This window comes from Triturus cristatus, chromosome 3_1 (genome assembly GCF_964204655.1).
Source record: "Triturus cristatus chromosome 3_1, aTriCri1.1, whole genome shotgun sequence".
Taxonomy (NCBI): domain Eukaryota; kingdom Metazoa; phylum Chordata; class Amphibia; order Caudata; family Salamandridae; genus Triturus; species Triturus cristatus.
The window spans coordinates 433,093,917-433,109,855 of NC_140583.1; the positions used below are offsets into that span (position 1 = coordinate 433,093,917).

The 15,939-nt window shown below is 45.4% G+C and overlaps 1 protein-coding gene across 1 annotated transcript in view; it reads right to left on the reverse strand.

Moving 5' to 3' along the window:
- The window catches only part of FAM227B (family with sequence similarity 227 member B), a 3,353,280-nt gene that overhangs the window by 772,165 nt on the left and 2,565,176 nt on the right, over window positions 1–15,939 (reverse strand). The gene's annotated exons all lie outside the window — the stretch shown is intronic.

Below are 15,939 nucleotides of genomic sequence, written 5' to 3' on the forward strand. Positions count from 1 at the left end.
CGACCCGCAAGATCAAGGTCCGTATCAGTGAGCACAAAAGCACTATCAGGCGGAAGAAACAAGCCACAAGACTTACCACTCATTTCTTGGCTTTTAACCATAAGCCAGAAGACTTGAAATGGCTTATTCTAGAACAACCATTCATCCCTTCCCACGTCACAGACATTAATAAATTCCTTTTCACAAAAGAGCAGAAGTGGGTTTATAAATTGCATAGTGATGGGGTGGGACTGAATGACCAGATACCGTGGACTTCACTCTGAGTTACAAACATAGGCTATATTAGCCTAGCGTTGTCCTCGATAAACAGTAGAACGGTCATTCATTATACTGCTCTTCCTGATCTGAGTTTCGAGTATTGTTATGTTATCACCTAGCCGTTAATATCCGATTGTATATTCTATATCGGAATGGATTGTAGATCATATTCCACAAGAAAAATAGATCGTGACTGCTATTTCACTAGTTCTTTTCATTTACTTGGTTACGTTGTGTGGGGCCTGTCAACATCCTTTCGATCCCAATAAAGTTGGGCTCAGTATACGTGCAAATCTGAGTTAGACTACAATTCCCAGAATCACTTGTACGTCACGCTACAGCGTGATTACGTCATCAGTCGGCGTTTTCTCCTGTTTCGGATTATGCGCCGAACGGATACGACGTTTCTGGAATCCTTAAATAGGTTTCGCTACCTTAAGCGCACACCTCCCCTTCTCGCTCAGATACTGCGAGAGGTACCGACGGAGAGGTAAGACTATTCTCTACATACTGCTTTGGTTTCAATTTCTAAATCCTAATTCCACGACTTTCTGAGTATAACTGGGTCAAGGTGGGTCTTACTGTCACACGATTCACGTTGAGTACAGCCCAGCTACCTCAGTGTAGGATTTGACTAAAAATGTGCACTTCAATCGTTTCAACGTGATTGCGATTTGAGCACACTTATTATTAATTTTTCTAAAACTTTCGCAATAGTAACAACAATGTTAAATACCAGCAAAAATCACCGGCTTGTATCCATGTTACTCTCTCTTTGAACTTAAAACGCTTATAAATGTTGTTTGGCATGTTTTTCGACATTTGGACTTCCGTGCTTTTAACCGTTTGGTTGCCATACCCAGCGCTATATGATGTTTGAACATTTCAACTAATATAACCTTATAACGATATGTTCTACATTCATATTATTTCCCAGAGCGGTGCCTCCTAACCTGAGCAGTTGCCAGGCGGGGTGAGGCACATACCCAGATTAATTCGGGTGAGTGACAACCTAATCATCGTTTTTTTAATTTGTGATTATGTCTATATGGTTGTTTTTGTACACTCGATGGTACCTTTGCTAAAACCTTATATAGAATGTTTTGCAGTTGTTGACCGATTTTCCACATTTAACCACTTTGTTAGTCTGCTTTCAATTAATGCTGTTTCTTTTGTAGGTACTTTCCTGTACCGAAAAACAAGGTCCAGGTTGTATATAAAAATATATATTCTATGTATCTTAGTCACAACATTACTAATTGCAGTAGCGTTCTGGTCCTGACGAAAGCTAGGATACAATGTATCCAAGAGCTGAAACATGTTGACCAGTTTTTTCCAACACAGTTATCCTTTCAAACTGTTACAGCACTGTCTTGTTTTATTTTGGTACCCAGGTAGCACTTCATTAAAAATATTTTCGTGCCTGGTTAACCAATTTTAATTTTCACATTTCTTTAACACTAGCACTGCACACATCAACCCTCATTTAGTTTTTTGATGGTTCCTTCGATCTAACTAGCATATCAATAGATACATTTGGGACACATTACTGAACCGATATCTACGTCCATCTGGTAGAAGACGGTTCTCTGGTGAAGTTCCCAGGTTCCCAAATGATGAAGCGAGCCACTTGTTGTGGGTGATGGGAATCTTTTTCATATATTTATATACACGTACACATACCTGTTGATATAGTTGGCACTTCATAAACAGCAATTAAATTCTGATCAGTACTTACTTAGTGGTTTTGTTACGGTCACTCAACCTCTTTTGACTCACAGTTTCTTTTTTGTATACATATGTTTCTCTGCCAGCATCACATATGATGGAAGATGCTCTTCCCATGATGTGCGGTGGGGCAGAATAGCTGTTCATGGTTTTGAGTTAGTGGGTTATCTCTGCCTGTAAACAGTTTCTGTTGCCACCAGATGAGCTTATGGACTTGTCAATGCTGTTCTTGCAGATTTCTTTCTGAATGGGATGAATGATGTCACTGGTGCTTGCTTTTACTATACATTTTTTTGTGAGGGTTTTGGAAGTCCCTCCTCTACTTGTTCATTTCAGCTTATGAATTCATATTCTGAATCTCTGTCTGAAACAGAGAGTAGATCCACAGAAAAGTATGTCTCTGATTTTCTGAAGAACATGTGGTGTCAATGAAATCGCAAGTAGAAAGGATGTTGTTCCTATGCACAAGTCATGTTAATAGTCAGCTGTAGAGAGACTGATGGTGTTTGTTGCCCCACCTATTATATTCTCAAAGGGAATCATACACTCTGACTTGACATTGTGGATGCCTTTCTTATGCTTTGGCGGATATTCAATTACCTGACCAATGGAGTCCAGCAGGGTTCAGTCATCAACTGACAACTTTGCAGAACTCAAAGCTCTAAGTCACTGAAGACTGCCAGGATCAATTCATATGTTTTACTTCTCTAATGGAGCCATTGAGTAGTGTACTAAGGCACTGTATTTCATTTTTGCCATTACCACTATTTAGGTCTCAAAGATTCATTTTTCATAAAAAAAAGGGCTTTTAAGTTTATAGCCCTGAAGTTCTTCTATTCCCTCCTATTTAAAGGCTAAACAGAAAAAGGGGTTAGAAAAGAAAATAAGTGTTCATGATTCCAGTCCAGACATGTGAAGAAATGTAGATCCTACTTCCTGCTGGGAGATGTTCCAATATAAACAATACTTTCATAGTACGGACAATGTTTTTCGATTGCAATGTTAGAGTCTTTATGAAACCCACAATGTTAGTCACTGCCAAAATCAGTGACTGAACAGAGTCTGTAGTTTGATAGAACAGAGCTCTCCAATTGGTACAGGAGTGTGTATCTGGAGAAGCAAGGCATCTTCTAGTTTGAGTGACATGTGTTACTTTTCTGGACTGGCATTTATCGGGGCACTACAACAGTAGCTTTCTGACCCCTTTTTTGTAAGGAATATTGTAGCAAAGATCATCCTAGAGGAGAGTCTGGTTTCCGTTCTAGGAGATTAACAGGAGGCACTAGACATCTGAGAGATGCCACTGAGGAACCCACTATGCAGTTGCCTAAGTGTTATCCATCTTTTAAAGATGTCTTTAACAAAAAAATGGCTGAAACCCTTCTGCCTCATCAACTTTTGATTCCTGTATCGACCTGATGGAAGGGGCTCAAATTCAGAGCAGTTGAGTTTATGCTGTAAAAGATGTCTAGCTCTCAAGTGACTAGAAAGAATATCTTGGTTTTATAACTTTGTGGAGATTGACAAGTTATTTGCAAATGTGGTCTTTTATTAGGGCGACACTCAGCCCTAAAATGTTGAAATTCCAAGGGATTACAGCGTTTGTGAAGATTGACAATGTCTGAAAAGATGGTTTCATAAATGGAGGACTGAAGTTGCTTGCAAATGTAGACTGAAAGGCGAGATGATCGGAGTCCAGAGCTCAAAAGTCTTCTGTGAAGTATGTCTGCTGGCCCATTGGTGGTAGGGCTGATAAATAGATGCCTGTGTCCGAGGGCTCTCCACCCTTTTCTGTAATAATGGCTACTTCTGTTCAATAAAAATAATCCTGGATTGCTAACAGGTATTATCAGTGGTGTAACAGTGACCTCACCAAACAAGATAACATTACTGGCAGTGCTACATTTGAGCCAGTGGGACCACTGTCGCTCAATTTTGGGGACCACCACTTATTTTTCCACATCAGAAGATAACCGAGCCAAGAAAAGAGAAACACATAAAGAAGAAAGGTGAAGGAAGAGAAATACAGAAAACCGTCACAAAGGGAAAAAGAAGGAAACTGCAAAAGTAAGATAAAGGGACAGAGGGTGTCTGGTAGAGAATTAAAAGTTATGAAGTGGATTTAAGAATACTGGCCTTGGCATTGGGCATGGCAACATTTAATTGCACTGGCCGTGGACTTCAAAGCAGAGTTTTGGGCACCGGCACTCATTTCTGTACAAATTAAGCACTGCCTACAACCAACAACATCAGTACACAAAAACACAACAAATGACGATTCCGACACAGACTAACAAACAAACTACAACTCAATTACTAACCAAAACCACACAAGCCAGATTTGGTCAGAGCCTCCTGCTCGCCTGGCTTCCTCCTGAGGCTTTGCTGCTTGTCCCTGCCATGGAGCATGGACCAAGTACAGCTTCCTGTCTTTCTGTAGCCAGTGTCCTTCCACTGATCGCAGTCTCCTGCAGATACCTTTCTTTTGAGTCTGCAGTCTGTTTCCCTCTTCCCAACCTCTGTTGTTTCTTTATCCACCCCATCCTCTTCCTGCGATTGAACAATTTTTAAAATCTTAATATCTGTCATTTGCTTGATCCTCCCGCTATCCGTCATTTTTTTAACCCTCCCACTATCCGCCATTTATTTATTCACCCTTGACCTCCTCCTGCTATCTGTCATTTGCTTAAACCAACCACAACTTTTCCCGCTATCCGTCATTTCATTTACCCACCCCTTCCCACCTCCTGCTATTCGACATTTCTTTACCTACTACCGCACTGCTCCCTCGTGTTGATTGCCCACCCCACCCCTGCCTGCAGTTTGTTGTTTTTTCCATGTTGCACAGTTGCTGTGCAACATGGCTTAAAGGGAAAAAAAGAGATATGATGCAGTCTACGCTTGCCTTCTCAGAGCGCTTTTTCTACCTTTAAGCCTTGGCCTGTAGGCCAATCCTTTCATGGCCTGTAATGTTCTTTTAGCCCAGGCAGTGTCTCAGTGTGCCATTACATTTGCCAAAGTGAGGTACAGCAATATTGTGTCATATTTGTCACTTTGTGCTGTTATTACACCAGAAGCGAGTTATAGACCCTCCTTTTGTGAATGGATTGAAGCTGGGTCTTATCTACATAGTTACAAAATGTGTACAGTTATTGACAATTTAAGAACCTCCATCTTTTTGTTTGATGTATAAACATTCTACCAACAGCAGGCCCATGTCATGCGTCATGTTGACTTGCAGTTTTGCTTTGAGAAAAGTCCTCCCAAATGACATGGAAGATTGAGGCAATATTTTTACCAAAGGGCCACTTTATTTTAAAATAAAGAGAACTAGTGGCATATGGAAAAAAGGTTTTCAGAAGATGGGACAAGTAAAAAGCTATTATATGGAGTCTCATGGGAAGTTTGATGGAAGAGAAGAAGTTTCAGATCTCAATTCAAGGTGACAAGGTGAGTGTAGATGCATCATGCAAATTCTATTCAATTATTTGAAAAGGATTGGGCAATAGTATGCTCTTTTTTTAAGGCAGTGATGCTCATGTAGGACATAATCAGCATTTAAGACAATAGTCCTCTATAAAATTTTAACTTTTTGGTCAGATAATCAGGAGTCGTTCAGTGTAAGGTTTTATGGGTTATGCAAGTCTTCTGATAAAATAACGTAGCTTATAATGAGGACCTGTTGACGGTTAGTAAAATGTGGTCTTATCAAAACATTTTTTACTTCCAATGACAAAGCAACCCTCTGCAAACATCAAACATTGGGCAAAAGCTTCAGATTTAGCAACATGAACTTCAAATGATAATGAAGGTTAGGATTATTAGTTAATTTTGCAACTTCAAATAGTTGTTTAAGATGATTCCTGTCAAACTCGATTAGACTCTAGAAGAGTAGGGTCATCAGAGGAAGGACATTACATCGCCCACCCTATTTACGTGAACCACCAATAAATGATTTATATTGTGACAACTAAATTCTTTTATCACCCTTTATATGTAATACTTTTTGTGAGCCTCAAAACAGGTTTCTCTCCAATGTATCTCAATGGGGACCATGTTCCAGGATCCTGAAATAGCTGCCACAACTGTGGACCCCCCAACATGCCTTTAGGGATCATGGTCTGCCCACCCTACCCACTTACATACAGGGGCATATTCTCAAGGACTTATCGCCGAGTTATCAGCACTTTAGTGCAGCAAAAGTGGCAAAAGAATTATCGCCCCATTCTCAAGCTGGTGCAAACTGCCAATATCGCCAGTTTTCCAGCGATAGCTTCCGCAAAAAATATCGCCACGGATGAGAGCGACAACCAACGCTAATGATATGCAGAATAGGCATTCCCGCGCAAAAACACACAAAAACACACTTCGCGATATTCTCATCGACCAGCCAGATCTGCGATGTGATCCAAAAACAGGCGATAAGGCATGTTAGCAGCAGGGATTTAACACCTGCCTTTTACTGGTGTAAAGCAGGATGACTACCTGCAGTATGAAAGGGAGCCCAGCCCAGAGCCACATCTGAAGACCAACACGTCATGGAGCTACTGATCATGCAGCTCGGAGACCCATGAGGTTCACAACACCCACTGCCACCACCCCAATGCCCCCTGGGCCACCCCCCGACTACCACCGAGGCAGCGCAGAACAGAACAGCGAATGTTCCGAAAACGGCATGGCCCCTCAGCCACACAATAGCAGAATGTGGGGAGAGGTGGGAACCAAGTATGTGTGAAGGAGGCAAGTCACCCATGAATAAGAATGCACACAATGCCAAGTGTGGCGGTGATGTGCTGGACAGACCTCAGTATGAAGAGCACAGACCTGTCATGTGGACATATACTGCTGGTGTGTGTAGTGTTGTGGACAGTGGACGCAATCATGTTACCTCAGGCAGTGGGGAAGACCTTGGTCATGTAGCTGTATCGTCCCCCCTGTAAGCGTAAGCAGAGTGGGCTGGTCCGGTGTACGCCAGTCAAGCGTAGAAGTGTGAACAAATAGGCCGGGGCTCTGGGCGTGGTTCACTTCTGGGATGGCCAACACATCTGCCAGGGCGGCAACCCTCACCCTGCCACGAGGCCGAAACGATGACCACCGGCCTCCTCAGCCGATCACTGGCATCCGCAACACAGACCCCCAGAAATCCCAGCGGCACAGCACCGTGGAGTTATGTCTGTGCTGACTACTGCCTTCGACCTACACGGCGGTCAGCAGGGCTCACAATTCAGATTGAGTCACAATTGCAGATGATACAGTCCAGTAGGCAACAGACATTGCTACCAGTGCGGCCTGCCTGGACTACGCATCATCCCAGGCTGTGCACCCCCTGAGCACCTCAGGTGCCACTAACTCTGTGCACCACAAGTCAACGCCACGTGGCCTTATTGAGGCAAAATTCAGTAGGCAAAAGACATTGCTACCAGTGCGGCCTGCCCAGATGACGCATCATCGCAGGCTGCGCACCCCCTGAGCGCTTCAGGTGCCACTAACTTTGTGCCCCACAAGTCAATGCCACTCGGCCTTATTGAGGCAGAATTCAATAGGCAAAAGACATTGCTACCAGTGCGGCCCGCCCGCATGACGCATCATCGCAGGCTGCGCACCCCGAGTGCTTCAGGTGCCACCAACTCTGTGTAGCACAAGTCAAAGCCATGTGGCTGTTGACCCCTGCTGACTTCTGCCTCCAGCTTACACTGTGGTCAGCAGGGCTCACACACATCAAATCCATTCCTGACCTTCACGGACGATGCATAATCGCAGGCTGCGCACCCTCTGAGCACCATAGGTGCCACTAACTCTGTGCACCACAACTCAAGGACCCTTTATGATTGAGTTATGTGCTGTGGACTGCGGACGCAACAATGTCACCTCAGGCAGTGTGGAAGACCTGGGACGATGATGATGAAGATGAGGCAGGTGTAACACACCCCACTGCAGCTGCAGCAGGAATATCCCGAAGGGACACAATCATTGACAATTTCTTCACATGAGCATGCTCAGCTATGGTGCCCCTACCTCAGTGCACCACAAGTCATGGCCCCTTCTGATTGAATATTGGGTGACCTCTGTACTTGCACCGGCTACCTCTATGATGCTTCGCAGTTGTTTGTGTTATGTTGGTGTTTTCTATTTCCGATTTAATAGTGATCACTGTTCAAGTGGTTGCCAGCACCAACCACTCCCAGAGGGCTGGCTCACACTCACCCCACACCCATCCAGCACAGGTGTCACTGTATATGTGATCCTGGTAATAAAAAGGCGCTGGGTGCACGTGCCCGTAGCCAGTTCCATTATCTATCCAAGTGTGTCCGTGTGGTCATTTTGTATAAATGATGGCCCCGGGCCCTACCACATTGTTATGTTATGTTATGTTAAAATAAATATGTAAAGCACACATACACCGGGGTGGTTTCATGGCGCTACTTTGATTGATACCCAAGTCCTGGAGAGTTATTCAAAAATCCTGTCAGAATAGCCAAGTTTTAAGGAGGCTTCTAAAGCCAAGGAGATTGGTGCAAAAGCGATTTTCAGAGGGGAGGGAATTCCAGAACATGGGGGCCAAAATAACAAACTTGGCACCACCAGTTTGCTTCAATTTAAAAGAGGGAATAGACAAAAGTTGCTTGTGGGCTTAACGGAGATTGCGTGTGGGAGCGTATTTGTTAATCAAGTTGTTCACAAATTTGGGGCTTCTTCCATTGAGTGACTTGAAAATGAGACACCCAACCTTGAAGGCACAGCGCTGAACAACCGGAAGCCAATGTAGTTTCCTTAGAAGAGGAGTGACATGATGGTGCCTGGGTTGATGAACAATCAGGCGTGCGGCCTGATTTTGTACCATCTGCAGACGCTTGGAAAGGTAAAGGGGGATGTCGAAGTATAGTGAATTGGCATAGTCGACATGGGACATAACCATGGCGATAATCACCTGAATCCGAGCTTCGTGGGTAAGAAATCTGCAGCTCTTTTTTATTTTCCTGAGTTGGAAAAAGCAGGTGGAGATCACCGAACCAATCTGAGGCTTCATAGTGAGGTCCTGACTGATTATTACCCCAAGGCTCTTGACCGAGCTGGATGGAGAGGGGGACTGGCCCAGCTCCCTGGGCCAGAAATGAGGGCCCCAGGGATTTTTAGAGATACCACCAGTTGAAACCAACTCTTTCTTATCCGGATTAAGTTTTAGATGGTTACTGTTCATCCACTGACTAATGAACAGCATGGTAAACTGAAAAGCATGTACCGACTCCGGGGAGTTGCTGATGGGAAAGATGAGTTGAAAATCATCAGCATAATTAAATGTACAAGCTTGATGCTCTTTCAGGATTCGGACAAGAGGGAGAAGGTAAATATTGAACAACAGGGTAGACAGTGAGGAGCCCTGAGGGACTCCGCAAGAAATTCCAATTCTGGGGGCAGTAAACTGGGCAGTGCAGACTGCCTGAGAGCGATTTTCCAAAAAGGAACTGATCCAGCCCAGAGCAGGTCCCAAAATTCCTGCGTCCCTCACACGGTCGACCAAAAGATTATGTTCAACCGTGTCAAAGGCCGCGGAAAGATCAAGCAAGACAAGAGCCTGCGAGGCACCACCATCGACCTCTCTGCGGAGGGTATCCAACACTGTAAGGATCACCGCCACTGTAAGGAAACCTGCTTGGTGGGGATCAAGGAATTCAGATTCCTCCAGGAAATCAGTAAGATATCTCGTAACATAGGCTTCCAAAACCTTGGCTAGGTAAGGAAGAAGGGAAATTGGACAGTAATTAGTTAAAATTAGCGGATCAGTGCCCGCCTTCTTCAAAAGGGGGACAGCGATTGCCTTCTTAAAAGTTGCAGGGACGATGCCCTGGGACAGCGACTCATTTAAAAGATTGAGGGCAGGACTGGGGAGGGCAGTGAATATTTCCTTCAAGATGCTAGGATGGCAACAGTCAGTGGGGGAGCCAGATTTAACTTTAGAGAGAAGGTCCACAAAGGTGTGCTCACAGATTGTAGGGAATTGTGTAAAGGTGCTATGATTTCGGGTAGTACAAGAGCTAAAATCCAGATTTTGGCAAACGGAATACTGGACTTTATTTTTTTAATTTTATCGATAAAAAAAAGATTCAATGAGTTGCAAAAGGTTTGGGAAGGGCTAGGCTTGATTGAGATTCTGTCAGGGTTAGACAACTCAATCACAATGGAGAAAATCTCCTTTGAACGATTAGTTGCAGACACGATTTTAGAAGAAAAGTATGCCGCTTTGGTAGTCAAAATCGACTTTTTATGTTTTCAAGGTGTTCAGGTAAGACCGTTTGTCTTCAGATAGATAATTACTTCTCCACTTTCTTTCTAATTGCCGCAAAGCTAGTTTTTGATTTTTCAGCTCGGTGGAGAACTATTTCTGAGCGTCATGGCAACGAGTGGCGCGTATCTTCCTGGGGGCGCAAACTTATTGCTAGCAGCCAATAACCAGGAAGTTAACTGTGCATCACCCAAGTTAATAGAAGAGTTAAAGGGAGGAATAGAGTTAGCAAGTGAGTCAAGAAATGAGAGTTTCTCAATCTTATTCCAATCTCTGCGTATGCCCCATCCTGAACTGGGGGTTTTGGTCGAAAGGTTATCGTGAATAGTGAATTTAATTACATGGTGATCTGACCATGTGCACGGTGATACTGATACAGGGGACATAGTGATGTTAGCTGTCCATACCTTGATATATGCGGCCGAGGACACCTGTTGTGTAAGATTCAGTCCTGTAAGTAGTTTGGAAAGTTCAGCCGATTGGGGGCCAACAGATGTTTCATTGGCTCAATAATTAAAATCACCAATCAGCAGAATTTTCCCATAATTAGTGACTAAATGCGCTTCCTGTTCACCCAAAGAATGAGGGACGAGGGGCATCCTCTGAGGAGCACATCCCATTGTGCTGTGGACAGCTCACGCAACCATGTCACCTCAGGCAGTGGGTAAGAGCTTGGACATGTAGCTAACTGGCACATGCATCAACAATGCCATTTGCGATTCCTTATTAGCGAAAAATAAGGATTCGCTAATAAGGAATAGCAAAAGGCTATGCATGTAGAATTGGCTTAAAAAATAGCGATTTCTAAACATTCCTTAATTGCGAGTCGCAAATTGCGAGTCGCAATTAAGGAATACCTCCCCATTCATTCCTATGGGCCTAGAGGCCCATAGGAATGAATGGGAAGAAATTCTCAATTTGCGATTCTCAATTAGAAACTCGCAAATTGAGAATGCAATTTCAAGGGTGCCAGGGTGTCAAAAGGACACCCTGTTGCACACCTGAAATCTGCATATGAGTACATCTTGCACACACACATGCCCCAAGGGCATGTGTGTGTGTAAAATGAAACTTTGAAAAATGCACTTTAGTGCATTTTTCAAAGTTTATGCAAATTACCATGAAGTTCAACTTCATGGTAATTTGCTCCCCCTATTAGCGAAATCGTTAGTTTTTTTTACTTTAATGCATAGCATTTAAGGAATCTCAATTTGCGATTCCTTAAATGCAATGGCAATGTAAGTAATCGCAATTTAGAGATTACTTAAATTGCGTGTTTTGCATTTGGGATGATGCATCCCAAATGCAAAACTACCGGTCGCGAAGGGGCAGATTTTGAGAATCTGCCCGTTTGCGACCAGTTTTTGATTTGATGCATGTGGGCCTAAGTCCCCCCCCTGTAAGTGACAATGTTGCAATGTAGCATTTCCTTGAGGGTGGGCTCCCACGAACGGAGTAATGAAGGAGCGCAAGGCCGCTCAGGGTCCAGGATCATACATGCCAAGTGTTGTGTGTATCTTTATTGCCGCAGCATGAGCCAAATGCCTAGCCACATTAGCAGCGCCAGTTCAGCCAGGCAAGTACTCTACATCTGTGTCTGCCCTATCCTTACCATAGGCCTACACTCACGTGGCTCACCACCTTCAATGGCCAACATCACAGTGTCGTTGTTAGGCTTGTGGATATGCGCAGACAGGCATGACAATACTGTGGCATAGGAGTGCAAGTGATGCAATCGTGTAGCGTACATAAGTAAATGGGTTCGGGGGGAGGAGCAGCTGTGAAGCAACGTAACACACAGGGATGCCGCTCATATGCCACTTCACATTTCATGCATGCAAGCAGATCACAAACTTACACTAGGGATGAAAGCTCCTTTGTCTAAACCATGAGGCAGAAGCACATCTGCACCTCCAACCTCGGAATTGCATGTGCCCGGCAACCCCTGACAGATACTAGAGCAGCTGATGCCGACTCCCACACGACACACAGCCCGATGAGAGAATAACGTATACACACCCCACAAACAGGAGTCCTTACTCGAAGTTATCTTGCATGGAATGGCCTTCACACTTACTCCCACAACATCCCAGGCGGACAACCGGTGCACACTAAAACAACTCATTGATCCAAGATGTGGCATTTCATCCACAGAACTGGCGCAGGTCAGAAAAGTGCCGCTTCAACAAGACCAACTAACGCAATGGCCGAATATCCCGGACACATGCAAAACCCCTGTCACGTGGAACAGTACCGTGCACAAATGCTGAATTTACTGGGGGCACTGCCATTGACAGTGCTGCGGATCAGATACCAGCTAAGCTTCCGCCTTGCCAACGTCACCTGCGTTCAGCTTGTGTTGCATTATTGATCGTGCATATTCGAGTGGTCCATGGATGTCTGCCTGGCCAACAGGATGGTAGCTGAACTGGATTTTGACATGTGTGTGCGACCCCTGTTGGCCCACGAACATTGTCACTGTGATACCCGTTTATGGGATGCCTTGACACTTGACAACATGCTGGCAGCTGGACCTGGGAGATTGCACAAATCCTCGTGTGCAGTGACCACATTGAACTTCTCCCCGATTGGGCTGTAGTGCTAATTGGTGTAAGGGGGTGGAGGCAGCACATCTGTCCGGACCTGCTAATGGATCACCTCGCCGTCCTATTTGATGAAGTCGACAATGACCTCATGTTGGAAATGTTAGCCAGATTGGAACACATTGCACATGTCCCGACACCTTGTTTTCATCTTGGAGATCTGGTCACATATCCCACAACAACAGTGGACATGGCTGCATTCGCCTTCGAATATATGAGCGGACAACAACGCGGCTTAACACACACCTGTGAAAGGTGAAGCACTCCCCTGCGATCTTTGTGACAATCGAGAGTGTGTGGGATGAGGTGTCGACCGGACTGCCGCATATCTTGTGCCTATGCCCGGGGCTCACCTCCTGTCACGCTCCCCTATGCAATGACGTAGGACTTGCTCAAATAGGGGGTATGTATGCTTTTAACTCACCAGCCATGTCTCACAATCTCCAAGCGAGATACGCCTCCGGGTAAACTCACCACTAGGAGGCACCTTTACGAGTTCTCTAGACAATGCATCTGAGACTTGTGTTTCTTTCTCTTGTTTTCTCTCCAACTATCCATTCTAGGTCACGATCAAGAGGGCATACCTGACTATTAAGTCATAACTGCGATTCTTAATACAATAGGAAGTGGTCCCCTCTTGAAAATTTAGAGGGCTAATGGCACCCCTCTAATGTAACTACCTTCGTGCACTCACATCACTCCCACTTCACCTCTGGTCCTGGGATCTTTCAGACCAACATAGGCGTGAAACATGTCAACCTTATAAAGTTACCCGGGCACATTATGCCTCTGCTGGTAACTCCCAACCTACGGGTTTTTTACCCTGCCAAGGGTATCTCTCCATTAAACTCTTTCTTGGTAACCCTTAGGCAGTTTTAATACGCACTGCACGCACAATATCACCCTTCACAGAGGACTTTACCCACACACCCACATGCTCCCATCGGCAGCTCTCTAAAAGATCTCCGCTAAAGAGACCCTTCGGGGGACCCGTAGGGCATTGCACCGCCGGCCCGACGAGGAGCAACTGCCCAATGATGAAGCATGACATCCTTCGGGGTGTGAGGGCAACAAGAGACAATTTTTGTCTTTTCCCCACTTTTCTCACAGAGTCCTTGACCTAGTACCCTTCCCTCTCACTCCTTTCCGCCTTTGTCTTTCCGTTTAGTGAGGGTCTGACTTTTTGCGACACTCATTTTGGAACAGTGCCCCCCCTTTTGATTACTTCATGGTCTACTTTGAAGCACGGGCACTGGACCATTAACTAGCTCCTAGTCCCCCCTCTCTTTTTTGACTTGGGATGTAGTAGTAGCACCAGCATCCATCTGCGCCAGGCCTTGCGGTGGCAATGCCATGATGAGGATCTGCAGGGCATGGAAGATCACTGCTACATCTCGCTGGTGTGCAGCCGTGGCAAATATTCTTTCCGTCTGCATCTGCTCCAAGCTCTCCATCATTCTCCTTATGTGTCCCAACTCACGAATGACATCGCTGGGGCCACTCTGACTAGACAGTAGTTCTTGGCTCAGAGTCATGACTCCAGCAATGTCAGCCATGGCTTGTTTTGGAGCAAGGCGCGGACAGTGGGTGTCCGTTAGGGACTGTGAGTGGTCCTTGATGGGACTTAGACACCCAATTATGGCATCTAGTTTGGCTGTCATGAGGTCGAACCCCACCCGCAGCTGGTCAGACATCTCCTCCTGGCACCCTAACACGTGGCGTAGGAAGGCCATGTGTTGGTCGTGGGGTCCTGGGAGACAGCTGTGGTGGTGGGTGCTTCCTGCTGTATGGTCTGTGCTGGGAGCGGGGTCTAATGGATGCAGCTGGGCTGCCCTGCTCCCGGAGGTGGGGTGCCGGAGCTGTCCCTGAGCTGTTGGAGTGCGTCGGTGTAGATGTTGGGGAGGTCCTCGTCATCATCAGTGCTGAGTTGTTGGGTCCGCTCTACAGGAGGTGTTGATTCTCCCTCTGCAATGTGAAGGGGAAATGCAGATTGTCATTGTGTTCACATGTATGTTCACACATTGTACAAGTTTACTGTCAGACTGAATGACAATGTACATTGTGACTGTTTATGAGAAGACGCCTATTTGAAGCGGGACACTTGGCATTTCTACACCATCAGGGAGGTGAGGTTGTACTTGTACATTGTCATCTCACAGTTTCCTGCTATGCCAAATGCGAATAGCCATTTTCTACACATAAGCGGCAGCAGTTGTGTCCTCTGTTCTGTTGTGAAAGTGTTGCAGTTTGTACCACATTGTTGTCAATGTTGGGGTGCTCTGCATCCTATGTGTATGTGCTGCATTGTGGGTGAGTTGCCCCTTCAGCTCTGATTTCGCTGTCCCTTTTCCCTTTCAGGCGGTGTGCCTTTCACTTCTGTGCCTATACAGTGCTGAGATGTTGCAGACTTGCGTAAATTGGTCTCTAGGTCGGAGTTGTGACTCTTGGGCAGGGTTTGTCCACAGATGTGCTATACTTACTTGCGCATGTGTGGCATTATGCCCATCTGCCCCCACCCCCCAGTCCCTGTCGTTACTCACCCTGCTGCTGTTGGCTCAGGTCAATATGTGCAGTGTCCGGTCACCCAACTCCTGCCACCGTCTCCTCAATCATGGTCCCAGGCTGGTCCTCCGTGGGGCTTGTGGGGTTCTGGTTGTCCTCTGTACTTGGTCCGGCTGCCTCCATGGTGCATTGCAGTCTTGTTTGTGTTTTTGGTTGCCGCTTTTATAGTGATTTTGGTCGCGTGACTTGTGGGACTTGAAGGCTGGCGCTGCTACTCGCTGGATATTTTATCGCAGTTGTGCCCATTGCAAGTTTTTTCACATTGGGGTTTAGAATGTTATCGCCGTCCAGGGACTTTTACGTGGGAAAAACTGAACGAAAAATTAAAACACGATTAACTGAACATAAAAGTACCGTAAGAAATCACGTAGAGACAGCACCAGTTGCCGTGCATTTTACCTGGTGTTGGAAGTTGTCCCTGTAAAGGAAGGTGTTCCCAACAGAAAGAGATTGCTACAGCGTGAATTATACTGGATAAAAAAACCTGATGCTTGTCACCCGAAAGGT